The following is a 21738-nucleotide window of genomic DNA, read 5'->3' as shown; positions in this document are numbered from 1 at the left end:
TTAGAACAGTTGGTTAAACTACAATCTGTTGTTTCGGGAAATAACGCCTTCATCGCGTAGGGGAATAACGCCACTCAATTTAAACTCAAATTTAAGGAAATGTTGATTTCGAAAATAGGTTTATCCTTGCTCAGTTACTTTCGAGGCGTACAGATATTTATTCTCGGTTAATTTCCTCTTTCAGATGGCGAGGAAATGTAGAAATATACGGGCCAAATGGCCAGTAGATGACTTGAGGCAAGCTATGGCGGCCATCAAACAAGGGATGAAGATAGCATGTGCTGCACATTTGTTCCAAATTCCTCGCAGAACTTTGAGGGACTGGGTATCGCGAAAAGACAAAAAAAGACATGCTTTTTCTAATAACTTACTACAGTAATTATTCTTCCTAGTACAGTTTAGTAAAGAAAATGTGAATGTTTTACTTGTAATTAAGATAATGTGAATGTTTTACTTGTAATTAAGAACATGGCGTTATTACCCGACAGGTCTGGAAATAACGCCATTTTCCATTAACACAGAATTTAGTATTTTATTGCTTTCATTATAACAGTGCAATCAATATTTTATTATTACACAATAGAGGAAAGTTAATTCTCCTATACATGTAAGTTTCATGTTCCTAACAATAAAAATGTACGAGTTCTAGAACGAAATGACCAATTGGTGGCGTTATTCACCGAAGTTACCCTATATGTCCACTCGATCATTTTCTACGTTAATATTATGTGCTTTAACATAACTGATTTGTACGTCAATGTTCCTTTTGCAAGCAAATTCAACTTGCACTATCTACTACTAAACAATGAAAGTCAAGGTTAAAGTTTATCTCAGTCAGTAGACGAACACAGTGCACTGTAGTACATTTTATTTCGTAGTGTGAGGTAGGTGAGAATCATCTTGCCCACTGCACCGTGCCATGAAAGAATATGGGGGAATGTGGAGGCTCCACATATTCACGATCTCGGTCATTTGTGGAGGCAAAGCGATCAGCACCATGCTGACCACCCTCTCCCTCCCCGGTTGCCTCTGGGTACAGATTTATTACATGCTGTATAAACCCGATATGCTTTTATGCAGGAACTAGGCCAGAAAAAATCCACCCCGAGAATCGAACCAGAGTCCCCGCTTGACAATCAGACGCTCTACCGACTGGACCACCGTGGCCATTTGGTAGTGTTTCCATGCCAACAAACACAGGATTTAACTAATTTTATGTGATCTTGCAAACTGCAGGTTTTTTTTCAGTACATGAGCACAGAGCATTCCTTGTACACAACATGCTGCTTTATTATTTTGCACTGCTATCATGTGAATAACTACAGAATTTGAAAAATTTTATGTTTCTTATGTATTATATTATTTTATTAGAAATACTGACAGCCTAAATAGATATTCACCAATTGAGATTTTTGTCCCAATTTTCAGAATTCTGTCCCAGTGTGCAATGGGACAAGCGACACGGGATGTTCACACTGATCTGACTAGTGACACTTCCAGACTGTAAAATAGCATTCATTGCGCATGAGGGTCCAAACAGCAAACCGTTCGGCAAGTCACACGTTCAGCACATGTTCATATGTCGTATTCGCGTGCTGCTTGTTACTTTGGTCTGAAAGCTCCTTAATGGAAGGCTGCTCAGACCGAAGCGACTTGCCACAGGGGGAGTTCCCAACTAAGTGACAAGCGACATGGTGCCTTAAGTCTATTAGAAAGCGTTTGCTGCTAATTGTGCAAACAACAGGTCTAGGCGACAGGATAAGCCGCACTTATCACTTTGTCGCGTGCGTGTCGCTCATACTGGACCCTTTTCCTCAATAGCTTGCAACGTGTTGCCGTGGTTTGTTGTTCGCGCATGAGCGATGCAATGAGTGTCTGCTTTAGGGAGATTGCGCACCAAAGCTACAAGCGGCGCGCAACACTTATCGCTTGAGAATTTCACCAAAACGCTGGCCTGTGCTTCCCGTTATACCGCTACGATGTGAAATGTTGCTATTGATTGGCTCGTTTCCAAACGGCATGTGTCGCGTGTCGCATCTGTCTGATAGCTACCTTGGATCGAAGGACCCGTGTTGCTTTGGTGTGAAATACGCGAATTGTTTGTCGCGTGTGGCTTTGGTGTAAAATCTCCTTGAGGAAACGGTGCAGTCAGAGCTTGTGTCCCTACGGTTTGAAAGGCTGAATTGATTACCGACTGCTCGCTTCCAAGCGACACTTGTGGCTTGTCGCCTCGGTATGAAAGATCTCTCAGGATACTATTTATATTCTAATAACATAGAAAAATAAACTCTAGTACACAATTCAATACCTGACGTCCGGAATCACATTGCGATGTTTCTTCTTGTGTTACGCATGCTATTTATTTATTAATTTTATTTTACTTTTCTTTCCAAATTAATGCCATTTCGTGACTGCAAATCACTCCACAAATATACTGTTTCCGTCAATTCACGTACCGCCTTTCAAGACAAACAAATCTACACAATATATTCTAAAAACTATCTAAGCCGCATTACTTTCATAAGAAAATTAGCAGCTGTGCTGATCGCACTGCCATCTATGTTGTCATCCGTCTCGGGAACCAGTTTCTTGGCTCGTTTTCAAGGCGCTGTAGTTGTGTATTCAATAAAAATGGTTTGACTTTTGGTTTTAAGTACACTTTATCCACAGAGAGGCTAATCGAGACTGGACCTACAGTTTAAAGCTGGATCCGAATCACAATGTGCCTCCACAACGTATCGAACCCGGAACCTCTTGGTTGCGAAATAAAAATGGTTATGGGGATGTGGAGAGCAGCTAAAATACATATTTTAAAATTGAATCCCACTTTTTGTACTGTTACATTACCAATTTATGTTGAGGATTTAATTAAATTGGTCAGTTAAGTCAGTAATTTCAGTGGACACCAGGCCATAGGCGAAGTTTGAGCTTTTGCTTTTGGGGGGCAGACTCTGGGAGAAGCATATGATGTACCTGAGGGTTATTGAATATCACCTAGTTTATAAGGGGTGCGGGGGCCTTCCCCCGGAAATTTAAAAAAAAAAAACAACTTAAAAACACTGAGTTTTAGGCCTTTTAGATTTGAAAATGTTAAATTTCCTCGCTTAAGTAAACAAATATTAATTAGTATATTGGTTGTCAGTTTTAAAAGAAGCAAAACAGTACGATTAATGCCTTTTACATTTCATTATTTTTTATTAATACAATACTCGCATTACTTTAAAAAAGTTACGGTACAATAGTAAGCTTCAGAAATTTTAGAAAAATTAAATGAAAAGGTTCTTTTGATGCCTCAACAGTAACTGTTGTCTCAACACAAAGTCATTTTACGTTTTTCTTTCTTCAAACTGTACACATCAATCAAATCGTCTAAGACTCGCAATTGCGGCGCAATTACCGCACATGCCATCATGCCAAACGTCAGGATTTGAGGTATGGCTTCATAACAAAAATGTGGTAACTGAACTTAATCGTGTATTATTTTTTCAGTATTTTTTAAGTTGGGAGGGGCCGAGCCCCCGTTGGCCCCTCCAGAACTCCGCCTATGCACCAGGCGTAGAACGAGATTTCTCCAATTCGAGACGAGAACGAGTCAAACGCTCTCGTTCCCAAGAGGAGACGAGATTGTGCCAAGGTCTCCTCTCGTTTGGGTTCTCTGCCCAGATACGCTACTGTAAACGTGCTCTAGGGCCCACCCAGCGTGCCTTATTCAATTTCCAACGCTCCACACAATTTTCCGCCCAGATATCTTGAGATCATCTGCTTACAACATTTCCCCTGTTCACGCTCGTGTGACTGAAAAAAAAAATCGGGTTTGGATATCTGCGCAGTTAAGTGTGGTAGCCATTTTTCGAAATGTGCAAAATTCCTGCCGTTAAGTTTTGTTTCTGCTGCAGGGCGTGCTGTTCCCGAGGGAAGGGAAGGTGGGGGTGGGAAGAAATAGGACGGGACCTGCCAGGTCCGCACACCCCCTTCCCGGGTTCATATTGATCCAGTGGGCGGGAGCAAACGTTGCCAACTTTTGAGGGGAAAAAGTACCAGATTTGTCGTGATGGAATACGTTTCAAGCTCTGGCGATTGTCTCCAGTCGGTTGTGTACAGGGTGACTGTAAAAGTATTGACATCTTGCTGGTAAGACGGGACTGTGAAATCAGACTATCGTTCGAATCTCTGGTTATTTTTGTATTACCCATCTGGTAAAATAAAATGAGTGAATGGATTGTGTTATTTTACTACGCTCTCCTGCCACTGGTTAATCGCGACGATGAGGAATCATGATGATATTGATGAAGGGACACTAACAAAGAACACCTATGCCCAGACTGCAATTCGAACCCATGACCCCCTGGCTTCGTAGCGCTCTGTATGTTAAAGAGCAACGCAAAACAAGCAGGTTCTGGACCATGGGGATAATAATAATAATAAATTTATTTATTAAGCGAGCAAGGTTCAGCCTATAGGCTGCTCTGCCACCTAACCCTTGTCAATGTAATGTTACATATACAGAGTGTCCCACTCGTAAGGGGCCCCGGAAAAGTGTTATAAAAATCTTAATAAAAGAGGATATGAAACCAAATTTGTACATGACATACCTTTATGGTTGAGAAATGAAGGTACATTACAAGAAGTGCTGGAAGTGACTTCCCCCCACCTGTATACACAGTTCAACACGGCCCTGCATGTTCGTGAATGTTTGCACACACACAGCGGCGCATCATCGGGCCAATTTTGTTTGACACTACTGTCAACAGTGATGTGTACCAAGTATTGTTTCATGAATTTGTGAACCAGTTGGATGACGAGGAACTGACACTTGGCTGGTACCAGCAAGATGGGGCAACATGCCACACGTCTGACGCGAGTATGGCTGCGGTGGAATCATTTTTCCCTGACCGAGTGATTTCGAAAGGATTATGGCCCCCAAGGTCACCGGACTTGACCCCCTGACTTTTTTATGTGGGGTCACCTTAAAGGTACTGTGTACAAAAACAAACCACGCACCAGCGACGAGTTACGTGAGAACATCCGTCTTGAAATCCAGGCAGTCACGCCGAATACTCTGGCAGCAACATTCACGAACATGCAGCGCCGTGTTGAACTGTGTATACAGGTGGGGGGAGGTCACTTCCAGCACTTCTTGTAATGTACCTTCATTTCTCAACCATAAAGGTATGTCATGTACAAATTTGGTTTCATATCCTCTTTTATTAAGATTTTTATAACACTTTTCCGGGGCTCCTTACGAGTGAGACACCCAGTATAATAAACTGCATGTGGAGCACTGAGCTACAAGTAAAATAATAGCTTACATATATACTTATAAGAGATACACAAAATTAAATGCACAACGTGATTAACTACAAATACAAAAGACAAAATAATAAGTAATAATAAAAGACAAAAGTAATACATAATAATAAAAAATACAATTTCATGCAATGACTTGATACCTTCAATATGTGCCATGACTCTGCCATTGTTCCATTAGCAGTATATCTTTTACTTTACCTCTGAAATTTACTCTTTACCTCTGACCGCCACGCTGCAAACCTAGAAACTACGAAATACAGAAAGATGAAACTTGTTGATCTGAAACATGTAGTGAATTCCAACATGAATATTATCAAATCTTACTCCAAGTCAACTTTACGCACAGAAAAACTGATCGACACTCAACCCTGTTTAAAGTGGTATCCGATTTACTGAAACGTGACCTTCCTAGGATTCGAACCCAGGATACCTTGATTGTGTGAGTTGTATTAATTATCCAGTTCTGTCAGCGAGAAATTTAGATGTGAAAACAGACTTCAAATAGCTATAATATACAAATTTTGCTTGTCTGTAAAAGGAAATATGTATATAATAAAAAAAGTACTTCTTGTGGTTTAGAACTACGAGGGGTGTCCCATAAGTAGCGAGCCTAACCTAGAAGGGAACCGGATGGGACCACAATAGCAACCTATTTTTCTACGTAGTCTTCCTGTAGGTTCACACACTCTTGCCAACGTTTCTGCAGTCCTTTTATCCCGGTCTCATAAAAGCTTTCCTCAAGGCTTGCAAAATAGTCACCCACAGCACTGATGACGTTCGAATGTCGGTCTGGACATGGGTATTCATTGTGAGTGTCCCATCATCGATTTCATCCTCATCATCAATCATCCTGATGTTCACGATTAGTCCAAAGTGGAAGAAATGCGAAATTATATAAACCAAATCAATCAATGATTGATTTAGTTTACTTTACTTCGGGTTTTGTGCCTCTTGGCTAATTTGCGAAGATGGGGATGAGTGATGAAAGGATGAAATTGATGAATGGACATTCACAAATCACCAAGCCCAAGCGGGATTCGAACCCGGGAACCTTGGGCATCGCAGCGCGATATGCTAACCACTCGGCCACAGGGTCCGGCTGTTGCTATTACGAGCCGTAAATACAGTTCCAATATGTCTCTCCTTCAATTGTAAAATTTCAACAATAGAACGAACTTTACACGCCTTAAGTGTGAAAACAAAGTAACACAACTCAAATTTCAACGGCCTCCCTGATGGCGCAGTGGTAGCGTCGTCGCCTTGTAATTAAGGGGTCCCGTGTTCGATTCCCGGTGGTTCTGATCCTACTTTAAACTGTAGGTCCAGTCCCGATTAGCCTTACTGTGCATAAAGTGGACTTAAAACATCAAATCAATCCAATCAAATTTAAACGGAGTTTTTAAATATTGCACGATCTTATCTGCAAGGAATTTTTGATTCCCCTGTTCCACACAATCCGTTGTGCACTTTCGCGTCCTTCTTCAACAATTGAAAAATTACCTGTCTTCCGAAAAATCGATTACTTCTATTCTCTCGCATTCATGTAAATAGCATTTTAGCACGCACTTTCTTGAAATTGTTTGCATTCCGCGAACAGCCATCTTTAAAAATTACCAAAAGTCACAGGCGGCGCACGGGAGGTACCATGGGTGCCTGACACCTTCTAATGTGTTTTCAAAAAATGAAAAGGCTGTATAAGAGAAGGTATAGTCCGATTACTTTCAAAACATCTCCAGCTTCCTGTGCGAGTCCAGCAAGCGAGCCTACCAACAGTGTAGAGCGTGAGCGGAAGAGTTAGCGATAGGTGCCAGGTTGAGATGACGTCAGCGGCTCGCTTCTTGATTGGAGGCTTCGGACCTTTTGACTCGCTCCCAAGCTGCAAATGCAGAACACACAGAGATGTTACGGAAATAATCTCACTCTACCCACATTTCAACGTCGCTTCCACACACCGTTAACGGGAGTCTTGCAAACCAACGATGTTCTGGCGCCTGGACGTACGGGCTGTATAAATCTCCGTAGGATTGTGTTGTCCTGTGTCGGTGTTGAGTCAGTGGCTTATGCTGAGTCCAAGACCTGGAATGGCTCGCTATGACACCTTGTCCTAGGCTATGGAGGAAGAGTGAAGACTATAGGCTCGCATAAACCATCGGTATAAGTGGTCAGACACGCCCATTTTGCTCCGTGTTGACGTTAGCATCCCAAGGACAGCCAGGTTGCAAACTTCTAAGAATTTGGTTGCCAACTCCTAAGAATTCAGGTTGCCAACTTCAGAATCGTCATTGTTTTCTTATTGAAATGAGTAAATTTATTCACAGTTTCTAATCGATTCTTCTTCTTCTTCTTCTGTATTTTACTTCTGCGCTTCAGGCTTTAGAGATAGCCTAGCTAACCTAGAATATATGCTCCTGTGTTGAGTGCCCCTTTATAATCTCAGCTTTTAACTATGGAAGTAGATTTTAGTCCTCAGAGAGATATATTGATTTTAGCTACGGCAAGGGACTGCACCCCGTATAATGTGACGGGTGCAAATAGCTTAAGTACTGAAGCACCCCTAATTTTAATTTCAATCAATCAATCAATCTTCTATATATATAAAAGTGGATGTATGTGTGTGTGTATGTTTGTTTCGGCATAATTCTCGAACGTCTGGAGCAATTTCAACCAAACTTGGTACACGTATCACTTGCAATTTGGAAATAATACGTTGTGGGTAAGACAGCCCTGGCACCCCTAGGGGTGGGTGGGAAGGGGTGACATGTAACACTAATCGAAAACGACCGATATTAAATTCCGCACAAACAGACATCCGTGACTCTATGCAATCCCGCACAACGATAGTGTTTCTCCGGTTGTCTAACATTCAGGCTGACATGACTGTGTTGCGAGAACGCCCGATATTAGTGTGGAATCCATAGTTTTCGGAGTCGCTCCCAATGCCGTTCAACTCCAAGTTCATCACCTATCGGCATAGGGGTGAGAGGGGGTGAAAAATAAAATGTCCCAAATGACCTAGATTAGTGTCGAATCCATAGTTTTCGGAGTCGCTAAGCTAATTGGTGACATTCAAGATCACATTTAAAATTAGTTGCATTTTACACTATAGTTAGAATTCATTAGTTTCCTGTCTAATGCAAGATTGGGGTAAATAAATACCCGGGCAACGCCTGACAATCAGATAGTCAGAAAATAAAAATGCTCCCCCCAAAACAATGTGATGTTGTTTACTGTAATAATCAATAATCAGGCAGTAAAGGTGCTGTTTTTCACTTTATAATTCGCACACAGAGCTCCTCCACAAATCGGCCAGCACTTCTCCCTCTCCTGACCATAGCCTCAGGGGCTTATATCCGCGCTAGTGGATGTTGCTGTTTAATATTCAATTTATTTGCATGTACTTAGAATTTATTTGCATGTAATTAGAATAAATTTGCATATCATTAGAAAAATTTACATTTATGTATTTGCATATTTATAACTTTTATGAATATATAATTATTCATTTTATGAAAAATATGTATATAGAAGGTAATTAGTGGTACTAAATATTATGCATATGACTTTATATTCATTACTGCAAAGTATGTAATGTATAAAACAATAATATTAATGTTTATAATATTGAAAATAAGTTTTTATGGTTTATGAACCGCTATGAAGAGTGCTAATAAGTGTACGATTTAAGTTAAGGTCCCGGTACTCGAACTCGCGATATGTAATGGTAATAATTATAGTGTACTAAGGAATAATGTTATATGGTATGAAAGACGGGGTTCCGAGACGCATGACGGGAGAGGGTGATCCGCGGTGAGGGTAGACAGAGGAATTTGGGGGATGTGCGGTCAAGGTCAAATTACGTTAGAACGCCAGAACAAAGAAAGAACCCGAGTGACTAATCAGAGAACGCGTTGGTAGATTTTTAGAACAGGTTTTTCAAGATTAACTAGAACGCAAGAACAGGGTATGCAACACCGTAGCACAAGGAAGAGACTGAACCAGACAACAAACGATGTCTAGCGTCTCAGACCGCCGTCTTTCATACCATATAACATTATTCCTTAGTACACTATAATTATTACCATTATATATCGCGGGTTCGAGTACTGGGACCATAAGTAATCGGACCTACACTTATTACCACTCTTCATAGCGGTTAATAAACCTAAAAACTTATTTTGAATATTATAAACATTAATATTATCGTTTTATACATTACATACTTTGCAGTAATGAATATAAAATCATATGAATAACATTTAGTACCACTAATTACCTTCTATATACATATTTTTCATAAAATAAATAATTATATATTCATAAAAGTTATAAATATGCAAATACATAAATGATTTTTTTTCTAATGATATGCAAATTTATTCTAAATACATGCAAGTAAATTCTAAGTACATGCAAATAAATTATCCACTAGCGCGGATATAAGCTACTAGCCTCGATTGCTAATGCAACCTTTTTCAAATCAGAAGGCATATTTGTTTATTTATATTTATACATAAGAAGATTGCAATAGCAATCGAAACCTCACCCACAAAACAAATAAATGCAAGCCGATTTGTGGTGGAGCTTTGTGCAATGTATAAAGTGATAATAATGATGATTTAATAACGACAAATATTAATTATGAGAAGTTTTTAATGTCAAGTGAGAAGGACAAAGAGTGGTTTAGACGATTTATCTCGCAATGGAACGAATTCTCGGAGACTATAATGTTAGAATTTTATCTTCATATACCTAAACGACAGTTAGGCTAACATTGTCCACACAGGCTTCACACATTCTTGACTTGTGAAGGTTTTGTGATCACCAAAGTACGGCCACATTTACTTATCAACGGCTTAACTGGGTGAGCCCCAGATCTCCTTATGCAGGAACACCCATGGAACATTTTCCGAAATGACCCCCCAGGGTTTCCCGCTTGGTAGTCTAAAGATCTAACAACTTAACTACTTGGCTACCCCAGACTCTTCCTTGTTACTTAATGTATTGGAAATTCAAAGCAAGGCGAAATATTCCCTTGAGAGCTCCTCTTTAAAAATAATACATAGTAATAGCAGAAAGTTAAGGGCTAAATCGTTTACAAGTTTTTTTTCGGTATGCTATGAAAACATTTTGCAGCATTTAGAATCAACTTTGGAAATTAATCCAGTTTTTGAATGGGTTATGTTTTGTCGTTGTTCTTGCCATAATCCAACTTGCATTAAGTGATGTTCGAGAGACTTTATCACAGTATAACGATGATAATGTTTACTTCATACATGCACAAAATAACAATAACAATAAATACCCATTTCCACGGTTAGAATATTTTTATCTTCATTAATAAGAATGAAAAATAGATTGTCGGAAGGTAGATTGTGGGTTTATCTCAATCCAATTGAATCTCTTGCAAATATATTGTGTAAAGAAACACACTGCCGGAGTACTAAGTAGCTAAGTGTGCTTGCAAGGGTATACAGAGAGCGCCTCTAGCGGCGAAAACTATAACTTCAGCCAACACGAAAAATCATATTGTGACTGCCAGAGCGCCCAGGTTGGAAGGATCGCAGTGGAGGCACGAGTTTGTTTTCAAACTCATTTTATGTACAGAAAGGCTAATCGGGACTGGACATTTGTGGGATCCGAACCATTAGAAATTACTGAACGAACAGATGATTTGAAGAAAAGAAACTCATCTGTGTTTTAAATATATGATGAAGTTCTCTCTATCCATTAAATTAAAAGTCCCAAACGGAGATTGATTATTGGAAATTTCAACGATCTCGACCTATAGGAGAATTTCTAATGGACGTTCGTGACGGCAATTGACTTAATTAAGAGTAATGTGAGGCCATTCAGAATTGCGTGTTTCAGACACTGGTTTGCAGTACTGCACGGATTGCGTTCACTAAGTGATTAGGTACGCTTGAAGATCATTGATAAAACAAGCAACAAGTAGAATTCGATTCGATTGTGAAATATGGCTTCCACAGTTCAATTATGAAGAAAAAGTGACTGCGATGACATCTATCTTTGAATCATTGCACTTGAAGTATAATTTGCGTGTTTTGTGTCATTTTAGTCAGGGATGTTAAAGGTTTAGGAATTCTAAATAAATTCAATTCCGGTCCAGGAGAGAATATCAGCAAACGTAAATGTATTCTGAACCGTAAAGAACCTCTGTATCTGTAAAATACTTCAGCTCTGTCGAGAAACCTTTTTTCGGATCAGTTTAAATACGGTCCAGGAATTTTCCCCGGATCAATTTAAATACGGTCCAGGAATTTTCCCCGGATCAATTTAAATACGGTCCAGGAATTTTCCCCGGATCAATTTAAATACGGTCCAGGAATTTTCCCCGGATCAATTTAAATACGGTCCAGGAATTTTCCCCGCATCAATTTAAATACGATCCAGGAATTTTCCCCGGATCAATTTAAATACGGTCCAGGAATTTTCCCCGGATCAATTTAAATACGGTCCAGGAATTTTCCCCGGATCAATTTAAATACGGTCCAGGAATTTTCCCCGGATCAATTTAAATACGGTCCAGGAATTTTCCCCGGATCAATTTAAATACGGTCCAGGAATTTTCCCCGGATCAATTTAAATACGGTCCAGGAATTTTCCCCGGATGAATTTAAATACGGTCCAGAACCCTTTTTACGGATCATTTAAAATACGGTCCAGGAACCAGGAAAAAATTTTTGGCCCTGTTTCGGAACCCAATAGAACCCATTAGAATTTGTGGGTTCCTGCACCTTAAACAACTCTGGTTAGGACACAGAATACAAATCGCACATTGTTCTTCACGGACCAGGGATCGAAACGCCAGAACCTCGTTACCCCGCAAGAATACAGTTTGCAGGGTGTACTACGTGGGTGAGATGTTGGTTTTTGAGTGTCTTCTAAAAGGTCACTTCCACTTAACGTCTTAGGGAACACATTTATTTCTTATTTACAATTAATAAACATCCTTTGGGAATGATTTTTATTTAACTGTGCGCAATTTCTCGTGTTTATAGTGTTATTTGCGGGTCCGCGGTAGGGCGTCTGACTGCCACATGGGAGAACCGGGTTCGATACCTGGGGTTAGTGATCTAAGTTTTACGGCCATGTCCTTGAATAAAGCGAATCTGGGACTCATCCAGCCTCACATAAATGGGTACGTGAGGGCAACTGTGTGGCGGCCGGAGCTTGACGCTGATCACAACATCGAGATCCCCACGTCCCCTAAATATGCCTTCTTGGAACGATGCAATATGCATGAGTAACTTTACCTTTTTTATTATTTCAATTCTTGTTACCTATATTTCCGTTGATTTTCTTGTTCTTCAATTTCCTTTTCTCCTTCCAGTTTAGTCATTTTTCTACATCTTGCTTTTGGAGATGACTTTTATATTAGGTTTCTTGACGTAAGAAAGTAATGTGTTTTATTATACGCGAAAATTTTCAAGAATTTTTTTCAGCATCGTTTCCTGGCGGTCTGAAAAACGAGACAGAACTCGAGACCACTAGAAAATAAGGGAGAATTTGTAACGACACGTCGCTTCCACTGACACAGCTTCCGAAAAAGACTGTCGGAGTGTTAGCGTCGGGCAGTGATATATTGGTGCTCGAGTGAGGAATTATCTCCTCTTTTCCAGAAGCCATTTCGCACATAAACAGGTCTATTTGTACTGCTCTATGAAACCATATTTGCCCGTTTTGTGGGCATCTTGCGTGGTTGTTAAGGAAGGGGAAATACAAAGCCAGATGCAACGGGAAGACAGTTATTGGTACAAAGATGATATGTATGGTGGAAAAATGAGCAAATTAAATTCTTGCTTTTTGAGGAAACGGGCTGTTTCTCGTTATTGCTACACAGGTTTTCATTTATGTTATTTACCGTCGCTTTTCCTCCACTTTTGGCTAATCGCGACGATGAGGATGCGTGATGATATGAAGAAATTGATGGAGTACTCACAAAACACCCACGCCCAGGTCGAACCCAAGGGCCCTGGTGTCGTAGCGCACTGTTCTAACCACTTTGCCACGGAGGTCGGTCTATTTATATACAGGAAACACACGTGTGTGTGTGTGTACATTAAAGATAAAGCTTGCATTGCATTATATCATGGAGGCGCATAAGAGGGTGTGCAGTTAGGGCTCCACACAATCTCGACTTCGACCATTGTGGGCGTGATGTGATCAGTAGTACCAAGCTCCCGCCGGCTTCACCCTACAATCACTCATTGATTAGGGGCTGGGTGAGCCACAGAACCGCTATTTGCAGGGACACCAACTTGAGATTACCGGGAATCTAAGCCAAGGTTTCCTGCAGTCATGCGAAAAAGCGAAAAACAATCTCTCTCTCTCTCTCTCTCTGTATGTATGTATGTATGTATGTGTGTGTGTGTGTGTGTGTGTGTGTATGTATATATATATATATTTAATATGATGGTTATAGTTGCAGTACTTGGCCAATATGCTCACAACAGGCTTGAATGCGTGCTTCAATTAGTTGCGTAAGTCTTACGCTAGTGTGGTGAGGGTGATTTGAAAAATGGCCCCTGTGAGTCTTTCATTTATGTGATCCATGCTCTTAATTTTCTTAGCCTACAATATACCCTTTACGTGCGTTCACAAGTAAAAATCCAGGGGTGTTAGGTCTGGCGACCGTGGTGGCCATTCACATATGTAACTTTACTTTTGCCTCACCCTGTATTTTTATATAAAGGTAATGAAACCGGCTTCGGGAGCAGGCGTGGAGGAAGGGTCCCCCACACATGCGCAATCTCGGTTCTTTGTGGAAATGATGCGATCAGCACCACGATTTAGCTTTGGGGACAGGTCCTATGATTTAATGAGCAACGTTCGAAAGAAGCGAGTCAAACGGGTGCAGGCGAACGGGGTGAGCCATTGGTCGCCGCTGTTGCGTTACCCATTATTGCTACTCACATCTGTCGGGAGTATGAGAACTCTTATACACTCAGGGCTTGCTGGGTGAAAATATGGGAAACTCGATTCTGAAACATTGCATAACTATTTATTTAAATAAAGGCTCGTTGAACATGCTTTAGTCAAAACTTGCTTACAATTACCATAATTTACAAAGTCCAATTTACAATAAAAATTCCTTTGCATAAATCTTCACTCGTTTACAATGGCTGGATGAGAAATATTGTCTAAACCAAAATTAATAACAATTCTTAAAAAATTTAATATTATTAAAATGTGCCCTTATTAATTCTAAAGTTTCCCTACCTTGGCGCTACTAACTTTTAATCAGGTACCAATGACATAGATACTAATATTTACTTATCCTTATTATAGCCATGACCCTCATTAAACACCTTATCTCTCTCTCAGAGCTTGGAGTAGGGGGGGGGGTATATAAACCAAGTGAAACGTTCTGGCACTTTTTACACTCAGTATATACATACTGGTACGAACATTCGTTCGGGTGCCTTCCCACGGTACGCGGTGACAACACCGGGGATCGAACCAGTCGGTATGACAGAGTACCTCCTCGCAGCACGAAGCCGGGATCGAAACTGGTTCGTTTACCTACAGCTCAGTTTAGACTTGGGGACGAGCCAACTAAGGTTCGGGTACCTTGTTCCTCAGCACGAGGCTGGGGTCGAACCAAGGTTCGGATACCTCTCCTCAGTCTTACAGACAAGGCTGTTAGGGCTGGAGGTGGATCTCTCAGCCTAAGCTGAGGAGCCAGCCCTCGATGTGCTCCAGTCAGTGTCCACAAACCAACTGCCACTAGAGTAGTGATGGGTCGTTCGTGAACGAGTCGTTCAAAAGTAACGACTCTCTCTTGTGAGCGGTGAACGACTCGTTCACCAGAATTGAACGACACGTTCAAAGAGTCGTATGTGTGCCACGACTCCTCCGCCCGCCAAGCAACTGTTATTCCATTATTCCCTCTCCTTTCCACGAATTTTGCGAGGAAGGCGCATGCGCAAGTGTATACTCGCCTGGCGGCCGGAAATTTTTAAAGAAAGCAAGTCGATTCTGCGGACATGGGGACTGGAGAGGAGAGGGAGGGGGGGTCCTCTCTGTTCCTTTTCCCTACCCCTAGTTGAGTAAAGCTGGCTGAAACGTGCCGTGTACGATGAGAGGGGAAGGAGCATGCTCGCGAGTCGACTCTTTCCTTCGTTCAAAGAGTCGTGGCACACTTTAGCGACTCTTTGAACGAAGGAAAGAGTCGACTCGCGAGTGTTGTTTGCAGAGAGAGAGAGCGCGCAACCTCAGCCCATGACGAGCAGCGAAGAACAGCCAACAAATTTGTCCTGTAGTTTCAAGTTCGGCCAAACCATTAGCGCTAAAATTACAAGAAATTAAATGTTAGTAAAAAATATTAGGGGAGTCTTGTAAAGATTTTGGGAAGGTGTTAGGCACAGACCTCTTGATTACAATATTCCGATTAGCCTATTTTGAGTTGTTATTGTTTAAGTCCACTTTATGTGCAGATAGGATAGTCGGGACTGGACCTACAGTTTAAAGTGGGATCCGAACCTCCACTTTGTATTGAACACGGTACCCCTTGATTACCGGCGACGTTATAACTACGCCATCGGGGAGACCCGATTAGCCTATTGGAGCATAAAAGTGGACTTATAACAATTTTTGCCAAGCAAACCATTTTAATACATGACAGCGTTAACCACTATGCTATTAAAGTGAATCAGAAAAGGGAGGCAGTAATTTATAATTTGCAACACAAAATACTTAGTGTGGAAAGCGATTGTTACTTTTAATTATTTTCTAAAGCGCCGGCCTCCATGGTGGAGTGGTTAGTACACCTCATTACTCATCCTGATCTTCGCGATTACCCAAAAAAAGTGACAGAAAGGCGAAGTAAAATAAACCAAATCAATCAACCAATCATTATTTTCTAAAGCAAGATCAAAGACAATAAACACCTTTTGTTTTATGTTACTCCAAATCCAAAAATGACGTAATACAAGCAGCAAGCACAAGTTCAAATGATAAACCTTTAGTGAAAATAACAAACATGTATTAAAACAAAAATTAAAACTTACAATTTTTTATATTCAGTTAAGAATTACCTAATAGAACAAACCACATGATAATGAATTAATTATAAGTGGACTCATGAAATGAAGGTCTTTTTATATTTGAATACTACATTATGTTCTGTTTTTCTGATTTTTTAATAAAGAACCTGAGAGACAAACACACGCTCACACACGCAGTTATACATAATTTCTTATAATCCGATCTATAATAGATATTCAATTTGTTATAACATTAATTTAATATATTTTGTGTAATACAAGGAACAAATTTGAAATTATGCGGGGAACGGTGGGGATTTCCCCTCTAACGATCATATCATGCAATTTCCCTCTCTTTCTCTCTGTATGCATGTGTACATACATATACTTATATATTATACACGTGAGATTAGAAGATTAAAATTTAAATCACATTGAAATGATAACGTTATTAGAGACGAATCACAAATTTACACCAATAGAAACACAGCATTATATATAAAATAAAAGTAAAACACAAATGAAAAGCAAGGATAAATATGAAAATTCAGTGCGCAAAATCATTGCAAAACAAAAATGCAATCAATAAAATTAATATTGACAAAACTAACTCAAGTATTCTATAATGTATGCCGGCGTGGTTAGCACATCAAGGGTCTCGAGAAATATAGTTTAAGGGATGTAAGGGATGATCCTTCCACGTAGTACACCCAATTGTCAACCTCAGTTCCACATAGTACACCCTGGACTGCATTTTGCAGACTAACGAGGCTCTGGCGTCTATACCTACGGCCAGTATAATTTTCGTAGGAATGTGTGTGTGTGTTGTCCTGTGTTTTGTCCTTATGTGTGCTGAGTGCCTTTACAGCCTCAGCTTTTAACCGGTCAGATTATTTTAATATTTTAGTTACTACAGGACATTACAGTTATGTTATTTTAGTTCTGGTAAGGGACTGGATCCCGTATAAAGTAAAGGGTGCAAAATAGCCTAAGTGACGCACACAAAATTTTAAATTCATATTCAATCATAGCCTTTAGTATAAAACAGAGATGTGATGGGGAGGGCCGGCCCCCGTGGCGGAGTGGTTAGCACATCGCGGCACGAGGGCAGGGAGTCCTGAGGCCGATATTCGGTGGAACCTCATAGCGGCTCGGGATACCACTTTTGCCCAGGCTTTGCTCTTCTGCCACTTTGGCTAATCGCGAACGTGAAAATCAGTGATGATATAATGAAATTGATGAAGTGACACTCAATTCCGAGATTCCTCTTAGCGCACTGTTCTAACCACTCCTCCACAGAGGCGACTGAAATTGTTGGAAGTGAATCAGTTTCACAAGTAGCAGGACATTACAAAATCGCAATGAAAACAGGGCCAACCCTTCCAAAGTTGGTGAGATGATGAGAGACACTCTGTGTAAAATGTACTGTCCGAGAATCTCGTCTCATTGGAGTAACGATACCGATTTATGCTTTGAAATCGATAAGCGAACAAGACCTGACAGGTGTTTTTAACTTGAAATCAAATCACGAACAAGATATGCATTCTCATTCACGAGTTGAAACGATGTGCCAAGTCATCTTGTCTCACCACGATACTCGATCGAGTTGCTCTTCCGCTTCGTGCACATGTAAACCTTTTAATTTACACGTTCAATTTTATTTATCCAAGAAAACAAATCTGTTAACATGAGAATGAACAGAAGAAATAAGCTACTAGTTATTTTCCCATTAAGGAACAAACAAATTTTAAAATGCTATAATTTCTTATAAATTAGCATGGAGTAATTATATTTTATAATTTATTAATTCGGTTTTAATATTTTAACTGCCTAATACGCTTTGTTGTATTTTATGCATCTTTTATACCTAATTACTTAGTATTGACAGCGAGGATGAATGAATTTTACGTACAGATAAGCTAATCGGGACTGGATCTACAGTTTAAAGTGGGATCCACCAGGTATCGTTACAAGGCAACGACGGAGGATGGATGGTGATTAGAGTAATTGACAAGAGGTTAAATGCAGATTACCACTCATCTCTGGGCTGGGGTTCGAACCCGGAACTTTCGGTGTCAATAGGCTTACTTTGAGGAGGGCGACACCACTTATCTGTCACTCCAAGATTATTTCAAGCTGGCCAACATAGAAACCAAGAAACAAAGAACATGCACCATGGAGTATGTTTTATTTATGTTATTCAGACATCCTTTCATTCCTTGTTAAATCCTGGTAAGGAAATCGCTTCCTGTCTCGGATTCGATCCTCTGTGGAGGCACCTTGCCCAGTGATTTAGACCCCCAGTTTAAAATGTAGCTTCAATCCCGAGCATAAAGTGAACTTTAAACATTGTCTGACAAAATCGTTTTCATATGACGTGAAATATTTCATTAACATTAACGTGTAAATATTTTACTAATGAAAACAGCATTAAAGAATAAATATAGAAGTTTAATCATAAATCTCATCGTACATGATACTGCAAAAAAGCTTTTATTGAATGACTGCAGAATTAGGAACAACTACGTAAGATGGACATGGGTCATGTTCACGAGTGATATAAACAGCTGTTGGCCATCTGCGGTGAGCTTACGTGTTAAGGTGTTTTACTAGTAGAAAGCAACATTAAAAAAAATACATACGTATAATTTGGCCCGCTTTATAGAAATTCGATCATACATTATGATATTGGCAGAAACTTATATTGAATGACTGTAGAACAACAAAAACATGGATATGGGATGGACATGGATAATGTTCAAGAGCGATATATATTTCTTAAACACAGCTGTTAGCCATCCGCGGAGAGCGAGCGGGTGGATCCTACTTTAAACTGTAGATCCAGTCTGCTGGCGAGACTGCCGCCGCCGCGCCTTGTGTAAGAGAGCTCGCGACTCGCGAGCGAACGATGAGTGAGGAGAAGAGTCGCTAAGGCGAGCGAGTCGTTAAGGTGCTTAATGACTCTTCGTGCCGACTCGCGAGTCGTGAACGATGAGGGAGGAGAAGAGTCGCTAAGGTGCTTAATGACTCTTCGTGCCGACTCGCGAGTCGTGAACGAATGATGGGGAAAGAGTCGTGGGACTGTGCTGTGACTCTTCGTGCTGTTTCAAGAGTCGTGAACGAGCGATGCTCGTGGAAATGCAAGCATGTGTCGCAGCGCAGATCTGGAGTGCATTTTGTTGCGATATTAAAACCAGTGATCGAATGCAAAAAAGGAAGAATATGTAAATGCACGTTATTACTAATAAAAGGTTGATATAATTATATAGCATTTCTGTGTATGCTATCGTACTGCATAATTTGCATTATCCGCAGCATGAAATGTAAACTGAAACAAGATACAATTATAGAAAATCTCACTCATGAGGCAGAGTAATGAAAACAAGTATGTGTATAAAAAAAAAGTATAAATTTTGTTTGTGTGTGTGTGTGTTTACTGTTTACACATATATGTATATCCACACACATACAGAATCGTATTTGCATTTTTCTTATTTTATGCCGCTTTTCTTCAAATTTTAAGTAATCGCGACGATGAGGATGATGCGTGATGATATAGATGAAGGGACACTCGTAAAGAATATCCTTGCCCAGACCGGGACTAGATCCCGGGAACTTCTGTGGCAAGATCAAATGTCGATTACTTCAGAATCTTGGCCTTCTAGTCGGCTACACGCACACACACATACACAAAAATGCAATACAATTTATTAATCTTGAAGGACGTACGTTGTGTTCGTTTACTTAAATGCAATCATCTGCTTCAACACCACCTACCCCCTTCCCCCTCTTCAGGCATGTGTTTCGAGAAAAAGAAGCTTGGCGACTCTTTTGAACGACTCATTTGAACGACTCTTCTCAGTGAGCGAGCGCTCATGAGTCGACTCGCACAAATGAACGGCTTGAACCCATCACTACACTAGAGCCACACTCAGGCTTCTTTTATAGCATTGGGAGCCCCGATCGCAGCGTAAGCATGTGGCGATTCTAGGAACTACTTAGATTTACTATGGTTGCGCTGATCAGCTGCGCACAGTAATAACTACTACCGAGGCGCCTCTAGTGGCATACATATGAACTGGGTGCTTAAACTATATTGATACAGCCAAAGTTACCAACTTAGGGTATTAATTAACATACAGATCAGAAGTGCCATTACAAAATCAACTAATGAAAATACAAGCTTAATAATTTATAAACTTACAAACCAGGCTAACTGCCGGGGACGTTACAACCTAGACGAGACCGTTCGAGACTTGACCGAGAACGAGAAGGGCGCCTGTAAAATCGAAAATTGCAAAGTCTTGTTTAGTTAGAGAGTGGTAAATTTGAATGCAAACTATACGAAAATTTCGCCATGATCATGTTTACTTTATCATTCAGGTTATTCAGCTAGAGCAAGAGGATGACCTCTGAGAATACGGTTCCCTTATGACTTCTGTCTGCACCACGCGTTTCTCTCTCTCTCGTTCCTGTCCTCATTACAGAATCTCTCGCAGTCAGCATCCCACTTCTCAGGAGTCTCTTGGGACGTGAGAGGAGCCCAGAATCTCTTGACGTTCTCCACCGGGGTCCTTTGCACTGCGTCGGAAAGGAGGAAATGTTCAGTGTCGAAGCGACCCACGTTTCCGTCCACCCACCAAGAACTTTTTTTCAATAGCTAAACAAATACAGTAAAACCTCGTTAATTCGGACCCCGATGAGCCGGACTTAGCTTAATCCGGACAGGCAAAAGGAAAAAAAAGCAAGGTTTTAAATGTGGCTAGGAGTCAACAAGAGTCAACCACTGATGAAATTCTGTTTCCCGCAGACTTTGTACTGTATGGTGTATTTAGGGCTATGCCCTTGAAATACACCATAATAAACGTGTTTTGTTGCTATAAACGGAGTTTTAATGCACTTTCTACTGTTCTTTTAGGTTATTTAAGTTAATCCGGACTTTCGTTAAACCGGTCAACTTATCCCCCCCCCCCCATCAGTCGGATTAACGAGGTTTTACTGTAAAAGAACTTTGAATTTGATTTTATTTAAATAAAAATGATTACACAATCTCACCACTCACTCGAGGCAAAAAATGCTCCATTAGGACTCTCCCCCCTCTCCCCCAAGGAAATTGTCTTGGAACGCCGGGAAAATAAAAAAGAAGACGTGGTCAAAGGCCACGTAGAATGTGCGCGAGTTATTTATATAAAACTAAAGCCCGCTTTAGACGGCAGCATTTTATTTAACGTTTTTGTTAGCATACACCCTTTCTAAGGACATTATAGCAGATAGTATTTTACACGTAACATTCCTGTTAGCGATTGCGATGAGAAGCCTGCAAGTAAAGTTAGATAATACAGGGCAATTCAAAATTAATGGTACAAATTTACACAGTTATTATGACGTAACTATTTATGATAGAAAATCAAACAAGGCCTCA

The sequence above is a fragment of the Lepisma saccharinum genome, chromosome 27 (genome assembly GCF_977018435.1).
Source record: "Lepisma saccharinum chromosome 27, izLepSacc3.1, whole genome shotgun sequence".
Lineage (NCBI taxonomy): Eukaryota > Metazoa > Arthropoda > Insecta > Zygentoma > Lepismatidae > Lepisma > Lepisma saccharinum.
Note: the sequence above shows the minus strand (reverse complement) of the source record.